Consider the following 13,151-nt stretch of genomic DNA (forward strand, 5'->3'; position numbering starts at 1 on the left):
CCAAAGAGTTCAGCTGTTTCAAAGGCTCAGAGAAAGCAGCACATCATGGTGGTCAGGAGACGAGGTGGCCGAGTGGTTAAGGTGATGGACTGCTGATCCATTGAGCTCTGCAGGCGTGGGTTCCAATCCCATCCTCGTCGTAGGAGACTTTGGTTTCTGCTCCTAGATTCTGGAACGACTCTGAACTGTGAGGCTTTTCAGGAGGAGATCCTGCAGCACCAGAGAGCTTTAAAGGTTCGTTCCACCAAAATACTTTCTAATTTATAGTTTTAAAGGTTCGTTCCACCAAAATACTTTCTAATTTATAGTTTTAAAGGTTCATTCCACCAAAATACTTTCTAATTTATAGTTTTAAAGGTTCATTCCACCAAAATACTGCTTCCTGTCCAACTTCTCAGTTTTAAAGGTTCCTTCAGTTGAGGGATCCTGGTTCTGTGTGAGGGGTTGAGGGTCGATATGGGATGATGAGGAAGATTTCATGTCACGATGGTCCTGCTAAAGTAACTGTGAGTCATGATATCAAACAATGTCATCAAAATATGCTTGAACTCTTAAAATGGCAATAAAATCTACTGGAATCATTTTACCACAAACACTTTTATTGTGATTTTGTGAGCATCATTTTTCAAACATTATAACATAAACTTTAAAAGGGTCCATTCACTAACACTCTTACTTGAAGGTAGTCACTGATGTCAGTAAATAGCTGATAAAGATTTGTGTTCATGTTTTAGTTCTCTACTCTGACCTGTGCTGAGACACTGGACCAGAGAGGAAGACCTGCTCAGCCTCCTGCATGGACCAATTCTGCAGCTCAGTGATGACGACGAGGGATTCAGCATTGAGTTCATTTTAAACTTTTTGGAGGAAACACCTGTAAATTAACCAGCAGTTACTGGTGATGCTTCACAGTTTCCAAGCTCAAACGGCCTCCTGCTTGTTGGACTCACAATTTCCAAAAATTGTAGACATCAAAAGTCAAATCATGTTTTTGTTTGGTTTTGTGTTGTTTTGTTTTTTACTGGAGGAAAACTTCAAATTGTGATGATGTGTCTGACTTAGAAACTGAACCCCCAAAAATCAAAAAGTCTCCTTCTTCTGTGCCGTGATCTCTGAGCTGATCATGATTGATCTCATCAATAATCCTTGGCAGCCGACCAGTCACACACAGCCCCCCCCCCACACACAAACACACACTGAGACATGCAGCAGCTCACAGTAACTGCCTCAGTCACGCAGCAGATAGACTCCTTTCTATAACAAGATAAGCAGTAGAAATGGATGGAAGTGATGATGAACTGATGAACAGGTGATTTGTCCAAAAGTCAACATCAGATTCATTTCCAATCTGTGGAAGCAGTTTCATCTTGAGGTTCCAGGTAAGAACAGCCAGCTGTGGGCTGACACACATCTCTTCAGGAGCACTTCTATGCTCCAAACTTGACAGGTTGAATTGTGTCTGTATTCTGAGGGCAGCAGGAGGACGGAGGAGTGAGGACACACACTTTTGGAACTGAGAGCAGCTGTGTGTGGGATTTCCCCTCCAAAGATAAAACCAGCTCCTTCATGCTGGCTATGAAGGCTCACAGTCACACTGACCCTGCTCCAAATACTTTGATATGCAACAGACTGGTTTCTCTTCTGGTAGTTTGTTATCAACTTTTGTCACATTTATGGATCACTTGAGCTGATAAGATGAAGGCTCCAAAGGACCAGCTGGAGATGCCGGGGATTGAACCCGGGGCCTCATACATGCAAAGCATGCGCTCTACCACTGAGCTACATCCCCTCTGGTAGAGACACTGTTTAACTGATGCACCAACACAAATGTAGAAACAACATTTTTTAATTATTATTCTTAATTTTAGGGATAAAAAGGAAGTCAGCCTGTGATCTCAAAGGCTCTGTGATCTCAGTAGTTTCACTGTGATGTCAGCCCACACAACCTTAGACCACAGAGGCAAGTCAGGCTCCAGGAAGCTGAGGCTGCTCCGTTCTCAGTCCAGTCCAGAGTGAAGGTTTCCCTCTCAGAAGCTTTCCAATCCAGCCCAGATCCTCTCTGACTAGCAGGAGTCTTTGACCAGGAAATGAGAATTATATTGAACGTCTGCTCATCCTCAGAATGAAGTAAAAGTATTTGTGTTCCTAAAATAATCTCCAGATGCTAAGATCAATTATTAACATTGATTGACAGCTCTAAACTGACCCAACTGAAGTTTAGCTTGAGCTTTTTAATTCGTTACAAAAGGAAGTATTGGTACAAGTAAAGGCAGGCGAACTTTCCACAAATATTCAGAATTAACTTTGACAACCAAAACATGAACCAAGACGACAAAATAGTGAACATGAAAAAGGAACCAGTCCCACCTTCTTGTGTGTTCCTGCTGAAGTAAATGTTTATGAAGATTTGTTGTGTTCTTTTTCCAAAGGTCCAGCCAGCATTGCAGGTCTCAGGAGGAGGAGCCACTTCAGCAGGATCTGTGGGACAAATCCCCCCACGGTGAGACCTGTCCAACTCCCTGCAGCTCTGCAAGTGTTACCAACTCTTCATTCCAGCTGTTTGGTTGAATCCCATTTTTTCACCTTTGAACCTTTTGAACACTGATGAGGAGGTGAGGCTGGAGGCAAAACCACAACCTCACGTCAGCTCACAGGATGAACCAAAATGCCAGACACTTCCTGTCACTGCTCCAGCACCACCTGTCTCCCCTCCATGTCTTTACCATCTGTGCAGCTTCCTGCTGTCCCTGGACCCTCACAGGTGATCGCTCCACCTGGAGCCTCACAGATGGGTTCTAACCTCCCAATACCTGCAGCCCAGCCTCGACCCACTCAGACACAGTCACCCGTTCAAGCTGGGCCTGGTACCACACTCCAGTACAGACAGAGAGAAAGAAGACACACGGGATCCTTTGAAGAAAATGTAATAAAGACAGGAAGCCCCATCACATTGTCAGTGTTTCAGTGACTAGTGACTTCAGTGTCTATACTATAGACAATGACTCAAGAACACATTGTCTATACTATAGACAATGTGTTCTTGAGTCATTGTCTATACTAAAGACAATGACTCAAGAACACAGGACTCTGTGGTCTCAGCTTGAGATGCAGAGGGTCCACCAAGACCACCAGACACCTCAGCCTCCTAAAACCAGTGCACCCCCAGGATCCTGCCCCCCTCTGCTCCAACTCAGCCCTCCATTCATAACTGACTTTGTCTCAGTCTCTTCACAATGCCAGTCACTGAAACACTGACAATGTGATGGGGCTTCCTGTCTTTAATGCATTTTCTTCAAAGGATCCCGTGTGTCTTCTTTCTCTCTGTCTGTACAGCAGTGTGGTACCAGGCCCAGCTTGAATGGGTGACTGTGTCTGAGTGGGTCAAGGATGGGTTTGGGCGCTCTCACCGCCGCGGCCTGGGTTCGATTCCCGGTCAGGGAATGAGTTATTTAGAGGTTGAGGGAGAGGTGATCAGGTGGTCCACATGATGGTGGAGGTGATGAACTGTGAATCCATCATGGCTCCACTCTCACCCCCATTGTAGTGTTCTTGGTTCACTCTGCCATGGCCCCATGTTGAAGGGTGACTGTCTCATTCAGGTTCAACCCTTAGTTAGACTCTATTAAGTCACTGACTCCTGCAAGGACAAACTCTGTAATCCTCCTTAGTAGCTTTGGCTCCTTGCAGCACAGAAAGTCCATTCACTGATGTAGGAACTGGAAAACTTAGAGCTCCGTTCCTTCCTCCATTGAGCAGAACAAACACAGAAAAGAGAGCAGTTCTTCCTACAGTTCTCAGAAAGTCTGAGGGCACCAAAGAAAGGAGGGAAATGCAATCAATGTTGAATTATTTTACATTTCTTATATTTGATCAAAGATAGAACTTAATAAGCGTCCGTGGGAATTGTTGGGTGTAAATTCATTTAGGGAGTGTTGAACTGGACCTGTTCTTCTTGTAAAGTGTAACTTTTGTTGTTATTTGGTGCTTTACAGGGTGATGACTTGACTTCATTGCAGCTTTGACCTGAGCAGGTGTTCATCCACATCTCAGTAACAGGGGACACTTTATCACAGCAGTGGACAAACATCAGCATTCATCACCCAAAAGCTCCTCTGATCAACAGAACAAGCTGAAGTATTCTGAGAAGGAGGGCATCGATCCCTCTACCTCTCACATGCTAAGCTAGCACTCTACCATTGGAGCTAAGTCCCCTTTTGAGCTTCCATTTGAGTTTTCTGTTCCCATCTCTATGGTAACGGTCAGTTTTACAGTCATGTAGTGAGTTGCTAAAAACCTCAAAATGATGCTTACATTTTTGTTGTGACAGTTGCTATGAAATCAAAAATGATACGACAGTGATGTAGTGAGAGTTGCTACTAACCTAAGAAATGATGCTACAGTGATGTAGTGAGAGTTGCTGCTAACCTGAAAATGATGCTAAAGTGATGTAATGAGAGTTGCTACGAAGCTAAGAAATGATGCTACAGTGATGAAGTGAGAGTTGCTTCTATGCTCAAAATGATGCTGACTGTGATGTAGTGAGAGTTGCTACTAACCTCAAAATGATGCTAAAGTGATGTAATGAGAGTTGCTACTAACCTAAGAAATGATGCTACAGTGATGTAATGAGAGTTGCTACTATGCTAAAAAATAATGCTGACAGTCATGTAGTGAGAGTTGCTACTATCCTCAGAATGATGCTACAGTGATGTAGTAAGAGTTGCAAAAAATCTCAAAATGATGCTACAGTGATGTAGTAAGAGTTGCTACTAACCTGAAAATGATGCTGTCAGTGATGTAGTGAGAGTTGCTACGAACCTCAAAATTATGCTACAGTACTGTAGTAAGAGTTACTAAAAATCTCAAATTGATGCTACAGTGATGTAGTAAGAGTTGCTACGAACCTCAAAATGATGCTCCAGTGATGTGGTGAGAGTTTCTTAAAATCTCAAAATGATGCGACAGTGATGTAGTGAGAGTTGATACTAATCTCAAAAAGATGCTGACAGTCATGTGGTTAGAGTTGCGAGTAACCTTACAGTAATGTAGTAAGTGTTTCGAACAACCTCAAAGTGATGCTGAAAGTCATGTATTAAGAGTTGCTCCGAACCTTAAAATAAGGCAACAGTAATGTAGTAAGAGTTGCTACGAATATAAAAATAATGCGACAGTGATGTCAGAAGAATTGCTAATAAACTCAAAATGATGCTAACAGTAATGTCATGATAGTTGCTATAAACTCAGAGTGATGCTGACAGTAATGTAGTAAGAGTTGATACTTACCTCCAAATTATGCAATAGTAATGTAGTAAGAGTTGCTACGAACCTCCAAATAATGCAACAGTGATGTCGGAAGAATTGCTAATGATCTAAAATGATGCGACAGTGACGTAGTAATAATTGAAATGGACTCAAAATGATGCTAACTGTAATGTAGTGAAAGTTTCGAATAACCTCAAAGTGATGCTTACAGTAATGTAGTAAGAGCTGCTACGAACCTAAAAATAATGAAACAGTAATGTAGTAAAAGTTGCTACGAACCTCAAAATATTGCGACAGTGATGTCAGAAGAATTGCTAATGATCTCAAAATGATGCGACAGTGATGTCGGAAGAATTGCTAATGAACTCAAAATGATGCTAAGATTAATGGAGTGAAAGTTTCGAATAACCTCAAAGTGATGCTGACAGTCATGTAGTAAGAGTTGCTACAAACCTTAAAATCATGCAGTAGTAAAGTAGTAAGAGTTGCTACTAACCTGAATTTAATGCTACAGTGATGTAAGAATTTCTATTAAACTCAAAATGATGCCAACAGTAATGTAGTGATAGTTGCTACGAACCTCAAAATAATGCGATGGTGATGTCGGAAGAATTGCTAATGAACTCAAGATGATGCTAACAGTAATGTAGTGGTAGTTGCTAATCAAGTCAGTGATGCTTACAGTAATGTAGTAAGTGTTTCGAACAATCTCAAAGTGATGCTGACAGTCATGTAGTAAGAGTTGCTAAGAACCTCAAAATAATGCGACAGTGATGTCAGAAGAATTGCTAAAGATCTCAAAATGATGCGACAGTGATTTAGTAAGAATTGCTAATAAACTCAAAATGATGCTAACAGTAATGGAGTGAAAGTTTCGAATAACCTCAAAGTGATGCTGACAGTCATGTAGTAAGAGTTTCTACGAACCTCATAATAATGCGACAGTGATGTCGGAAGAATTGCTAATGATCTCAAAATGATGCGACAGTGATGTAGTAAGAATTGCTAATGAACTCAAAAGGGTGCTAACAGTAATGGAGTGAAAGTTTCGAATAACGTCAAAGTGATGCTGAAAGTCATGTGGTTTGTGTTGCGAGGAAATAAAAAATGATGCTGACAGTGATGTCGTAAGAATTGCTATTGAACTCAAAACGATGCTAACAGTAATGTAGTGAAAGTTGCTAATCAACTCAGTGATGCTTACAGTAATGTAGTAAGAGTTTCGAACAACCTCAAAGTGATGCTGACAGTCATGTAGTAAGTGTTGCAACGAACCTTAAAATTATGCGACAGTAATATAATAAAAGGTGCTACGAACCTCAAAATATTGCGACAGTGATGTCGGAAGAATTGCTAATGATCTCAAAATGATGCGACAGTGATTTAGTAAGAATTGCCAATGAACTCAAAATGATGCTAACATTAATGGAGTGAAAGTTTCGAATAACCTCAAAGAGATGCTGACGGTCATGTCGTAAGAGTTGCTACGGACCTCAAAATGATGCGACAGTAATGTAGAAAAAGTTGCTACGAGCCTCAAAAAAATGCGACAGTGATGTCAGAAGAATTGCTACGAACATCAAAATAATGCGACAGTGATGTCAGAAGAATTGCTAATGATCTCAAAATGATGCGACAGTGATGTAGTAAGAATTGCTTATGAACTCAAAATGATGCTAACAGTAATGGAGTGAAAGTTTCGAAGAACCTCAAAGTGATGCTGACAGTCATGTAGTAAGAGTTGCTACGAACCTCAAAATAATGCGACAGTGATGTCGGAAGAATTGCTAATGAACTCAAGATGATGCTAACCGTAATGTAGTGATAGTTGCTAATCAACTCAGTGATGCTTACAGTAATGTACTAAGTGTTTCGAACACCTCAAAGTGATGCTGACAGTCATGCAGTAAGAGTTGCTATGAACCTCAAAATAATGCGACAGTGATGTCAGAAGAATTGCTAAAGATCTCAAAATGATGCGACAGTGATGTAGTAAGAATTGCTAATGAACTCAAAATGATGCTAACAGTAATGGAGTGAAAGTTTCGAATAACCTCAAAGTGATGCTGACGATCATGTGGTAGGAGTTGCTACGAACCTCAAAATAATGCGACAGTAATGTAGAAAAAGTTGCTACGAACCTCAAAATATTGCGACAGTGATGTCGGAAGAATTGCTAATGAATTCAAAATGATGCTAACAGTAATGTAGTGATAGTTGCTAATCAAGTCAGTGATGCTAACAGTAATGTAGTAAGTGTTTCGAACAACCTCAAAGTGATGCTGACCGTCATGTAGTAAGAGTTGCTACGAACATCAAAATAATGCGACAGTGATGTCAGAAGAATTGGTAATGATCTCAAAATGATGCTAACAGTAATGGAGTGAACGTTTCGAACAATCTCAAAGTGATGCTGAGAGTCATGTAGTAAGAGTTCCTACGAATCTTAAAATAATGCAACAGTGATGTCAGAAGAATTGCTAATGATCTCAAAATGATGCGAAAGTGATGTCGGAAGAATTGCTAATGAACTCAAAATGATGCTAAGATTAATGTAGTGAAAGTTTCAAATAACCTCAAAGTGATGCTGACAGTCATGTAGTAAGAGTTGCTACAAACCTTAAAATCATGCAGTAGTAAAGTAGTAAGAGTTGCTACTAACCTGAATTTAATGCGACAGTGATGTAAGAATTTCTATTAAACTCAAAATGATGCCAACAGTAATGTAGTGATAGTTGCTAATCAACTCAGTGATGCTTACAGTAATGTAGTAAGAGTTTCAAACAACCTCATAGTGATGCTGACAGTCATGTACTAAGAGTTGCTACGAACCTCAAAATAATGCTACAGTGATGTTGTAAGAATTGCGACGAACCTCAAAATAATGCTACAGTGATGTCGTGAGAATTGCTCATGAACTCAAAATGATGCTAACAGTAATGTAGTGATAGTTGCAAATAAACTCAAAGTTAAGCTGACATAATGCAGTAAGAATTGCTACGAACCTTAAAATAATGCAACAATAATGTAGTAAGAGTTGCTACGAACCTCAAAATATTGCGACAGTTATGTCGGAAGAACTGCGAATGATCTCAAAATGATGTGACAGTGATGAAGTAAGAATTGCTAATGAACTCAAAATGATGCTAACAGTAATGTAGTGATAGTTGCTAATCAACTCAGTGATGCTTGCAGTAATGTAGTAAGTGTTTCGAATAACCTCAAAGTGATGCTGACAGTCATGTAGCAAGAGTTGCTACGAACCTCAAAATAATAAGACAGTGATGTCGGAAGAATTGCAAATGATCTCAAAATGATGCGACAGTGATGTAGTAAGAATTGCTAATGAACTCAAAATGATGCTAACAGTAATGAAGTGAAACTTTCGAATAACCTCAAAGTGATGCTGACAGTCATGTCGTAAGTGTTGCTACAAACCTCAAAATAATGTGACAGTAATGTAGTAAAAGTTGCTACGAACCTCAAAATATTGCGACAGTGATGTCGGAAGAATTGCTAATGAATTCAAAATGATGCTAACAGTAATGTAGTGATAGTTGCTAATCAAGTCAGTGATGCTAACAGTAATGTAGTAAGTGTTTCGAACAACCTCAAAGTGATGCTGACCGTCATGTAGTAAGAGTTGCTACGAACATCAAAATAATGCGACAGTGATGTCAGAAGAATTGGTAATGATCTCAAAATGATGCTAACAGTAATGGAGTGAACGTTTCGAACAATCTCAAAGTGATGCTGAGAGTCATGTAGTAAGAGTTCCTACGAATCTTAAAATAATGCAACAGTGATGTCAGAAGAATTGCTAATGATCTCAAAATGATGCGAAAGTGATGTCGGAAGAATTGCTAATGAACTCAAAATGATGCTAAGATTAATGTAGTGAAAGTTTCAAATAACCTCAAAGTGATGCTGACAGTCATGTAGTAAGAGTTGCTACAAACCTTAAAATCATGCAGTAGTAAAGTAGTAAGAGTTGCTACTAACCTGAATTTAATGCGACAGTGATGTAAGAATTTCTATTAAACTCAAAATGATGCCAACAGTAATGTAGTGATAGTTGCTAATCAACTCAGTGATGCTTACAGTAATGTAGTAAGAGTTTCAAACAACCTCAAAGTGATGCTGACAGTCATGTAGTAAGAGTTGCTACGAACCTCAAAATATTGCGACAGTGATGTCAGAAGAATTTCTCATGAACTCAAAATGATGCGAAGATTAATGGAGTGAAAGTTTCGAATAACCTCAAAGTGATGCTGACAGTAATTTAGTGATAGTTGAGAATCAACTCAGTGATGCTTACAGTAATGTAGTAAGAGTTGCTACGAACCTCAAAATAATGCGATGGTGATGTCGGAAGAATTGCTAATGAACTCAAGATGATGCTAACAGTAATGTAGTGGTAATTGCTAATCAAGTCAGTGATGCTTACAGTAATGTAGTAAGTGTTTCGAACAATCTCAAAGTGATGCTGACAGTCATGTAGTAAGAGTTGCTAATGAACTCAATTGAATGCTACTGTGATGTCATAAGAATTGCGAATGAACTCAAAATGATGCGACAGTGATGTGGTTTGAGTTGCGAGTAAATAAAAAATGAAGCTGACAGTGATGTCGTAAGAATTGATATTGAACTCAAAACGATGCTAACAGTAATGTAGTGATAGTTGCTAATCAACTCAGTGATGCTTTCAGTAATATAGCAAGAGTTTCGAACACCCTCAAAGTGATGCTGACAGTCATGTAGTAAGAGTTGCTACGAACCTCAAAATAATGCGACAGTGATGTCAGTAAGAATTGGTAATGAACTCAAAATGATGCTAACTGTAATGTAGTGATAGTTGCTAATCAACTCAGTGATGCTTACAGTAATGTATTAAGTGTTTCGAACAACCTCAAAGTGATGCTGACGGTCATGCAGAAAGAGTTACTACGAACCTCAAAATAATGCGACAGTGATGTCAAAAGAATTGCTTAAGATCTCAAAATGATGCGACAGTGATTTAGTAAGAATTGCTAATGAACTCAAAATGATGCTAACAGTAATGGAGTGAACGTTTCGAATAACCTCAAAGTGATGCTGAAAGTCATGTAGTAAGAGTTTCTACGAACCTCGAAATAATGCAACAGTGATGTCAGAAGAATTGCTTATGATCTCAAAATGATGCGACAGTGATGTAGTAAGAATTGCGAATGAACTCAAAATGATGCTAACAGTAATGGAGTGAAAGTTTCGAATTACCTCAAAGTGATGCTGACAGTCATGTAGTAAGTGTTGCAACGAACCTTAAAATAATGCGACAGTAATGTAGTAAAAGTTGATACGAACCTCAAAATATTGCGACAGTGATGTCGGAAGAATTTCTAATGAACTCAAAATGATGCGACAGTGATGTCGTAAGAATTGCTAATGAACTCAAGATGATGGTAACAGTAATGTAGGGATAGTTGCTAATAAACTCAGTGATGCTTACAGTAATGTTGTAAGAGTTTCAAACAATCTCAAAGTGATGCTGACAGTCATGTAGTAAGAGTTGCTAATGAACTCAATTGAATGCTACTGTGATGTCGTAAGAATTGCTAATGAACTCAAAATGATGCTAACAGTTATGTTAGTTAAGTTTCGAATAACCTCAAAGTGATGCAGACAGTCATGTAGTGATAGTTGCTAATAAACTCAAAGTGATTCTGACAGTAATGTAGTAAGAGTTGCTACGAACCTTTAAATAATGCAACAGTAATGTAGTAAGAGTTGCTATGAACATCAAAATAATGCGACAGTGATGTCAGAAGAATTGCTAAAGATCTCAATATGATGCGACAGTGATTTAGTAAGAATTGCTAGGAAACTCAAAATTATACTAACAGTAATGGAGTGAAAGTTTCGAACAACCTCAAAGTGATGCTGACAGTAATGTAGTAAGAGTTGCTAAGAACCTCAAAATAATGCGACAGTAATGTAGAAAAAGTTGCTACGAACCTCAAAATATTGCGACAGTGATGTCAGATGAATTGCTAAAGATCTCAAAATGATGCGACAGTGATTTAGTAAGAATTGCTAATGAACTCAAAATGATGCTAAATGTAATGGAGTGAACGTTTCGATTAACCTCAAAGTGATGCTGACAGTCATGTAGTAAGAGTTTCTAAGAACCTCAAAATAATGCGACAGTGATGTCGGAAGTATTGCTAATGATCTCAAAATGATGCGACAGTGATGTAGTAAGAATTACTAATGAACTCAAAATGATGCTAAATGTAATGGAGCGAAAGTTTCAAATAACCTCAAAGTGATGCTGACAGTAATGTAGTAAGAGTTGCTAAGAACCTCAAAATAATGCGACAGTGATGTAGTAAAAGTTGCTACGAACCTCAAAATATTGCGACAGTGATGTCGGAAGAATTTCTAATGAACTCAAGATGATGCTAACAGTAATGTAGTGATCGTTGCTAATCAACTCAGTGATGCTTACAGTAATGTACTAAGTGTTTCGAACAACCTAAAGTGATGCTGACAGTCATGTAGTAAGAGTTGCTACGAACCTCAAAATAATGCGACAGTGATGTCAGAAGAATTGCTAAAGATCTCAAAATGATGCGACAGTGATTTAGTAAGAATTGCTAATAAACACAAAATGATGCTAACATTAATGGAGTGAAAGTTTCGAATAAACTCAAAGTTAAACTGACAGTCATGTAGTAAAAGTTAATACGAAACTCAAAATATTGCGACAGTGATGTCGGAAGAATTGCTAAAGATCTCAAAATAATGTTACAGTGAAGTCAGAAGAATTGCTAATGATCTCAAAATGATGCAACAGTGATGTAGTAAGAATTGCTAATGAACTCAAAATAATGCTAACAGTAATGGAGTGAAAGTTTTGAATAACCTCAAAGTGATGCTGACAGTCATGTAGTAAGTGTTGCAACGAACCTCAAAATAATGCGACAGTAATGTAGTAAAAGTTGCTACGAACCTCAAAATAATGCGACAGTGATGTCGGAAGAATTTCTAATGAACTCAAGATGATGCTAAATGTAATGTAGTGATAGTTGCGAATCAACTCAGTGATGCTTACAGTAATGTACTAAGTGTTTCGAACAACCTCAAAGTGATGCTGACAGTCATGTAGTAAGAGTTGCTACGAACCTCAAAATAATGCGACAGTGATGTCATAAGAATTGCTAATGATCTCAAAATGATGCTACAGTGATTTAGTAAGAATTGCGAATGAACTCAAAATGATGCGAACATTAATGGAGTGAAAGTTTCGAATAACCTCAAAGTGATGCTGACAGTCATGTCGTAAGAGTTGCTACGAACCTAAAAAATAATGCGACAGTGATGTCAGAAGAGTTGCTAATGATCTCAAAATGATGCGACAGTCATGTAGTAAGAGTTGCTTCGAACCTCAAAGTAATGCGACAGTGATGTCAAAAGAATTGTTAATGATCTCAAAATGATGCTACAGTGATTTAGTAAGAATTGCTAATGAACTCAAAATGATGCTACAGTGATTTAGTAAGAAATACTAATGAACTCAAAAGGGTGCTAACAGTAATGGAGTGAAAGTTTCGAATAACCTCAAAGTGATGCTGACAGTCATGTGGTTTGTGTTGCTACGAACCTCAAAATAATGCGACAGTAATGTAGTAAAAGTTGCTACGAACCTCAAAATATTGCGACAGTGATGTCGGAAGAATTGCTAATGAACTCAAAATGATGCTAACAGTAATGTAGTGATAGTTGCTAATCAACTCAGTGATGCTTACAGTAATGTACTAAGTGTTTCGAACAACCTCAAAGTGATGCTGACAGTCATGCAGTAAGAGTTGCTACGAACCTCAAAATAATGCGACAGTGATGTCAGAAGA

The 13,151-nt window shown here is 38.8% G+C and overlaps 1 non-coding gene across 1 annotated transcript; it reads right to left on the reverse strand.

Moving 5' to 3' along the window:
* Window positions 1–1,717: 1,717 nt before the first annotated feature.
* Window positions 1,718–1,789, reverse strand: trnaa-ugc (transfer RNA alanine (anticodon UGC)). The gene has a single exon. It is a non-coding gene; the product is annotated as a tRNA-Ala (tRNA).
* Between the last annotated feature and the right edge of the window lie 11,362 nt (window positions 1,790–13,151).

This window comes from Aulostomus chinensis, chromosome 1, assembly GCF_037954235.1.
Source record: "Aulostomus chinensis isolate RoL2024-O1b breed Wild chromosome 1, RoL_Achi_v1.0, whole genome shotgun sequence".
Lineage (NCBI taxonomy): Eukaryota > Metazoa > Chordata > Actinopteri > Syngnathiformes > Aulostomidae > Aulostomus > Aulostomus chinensis.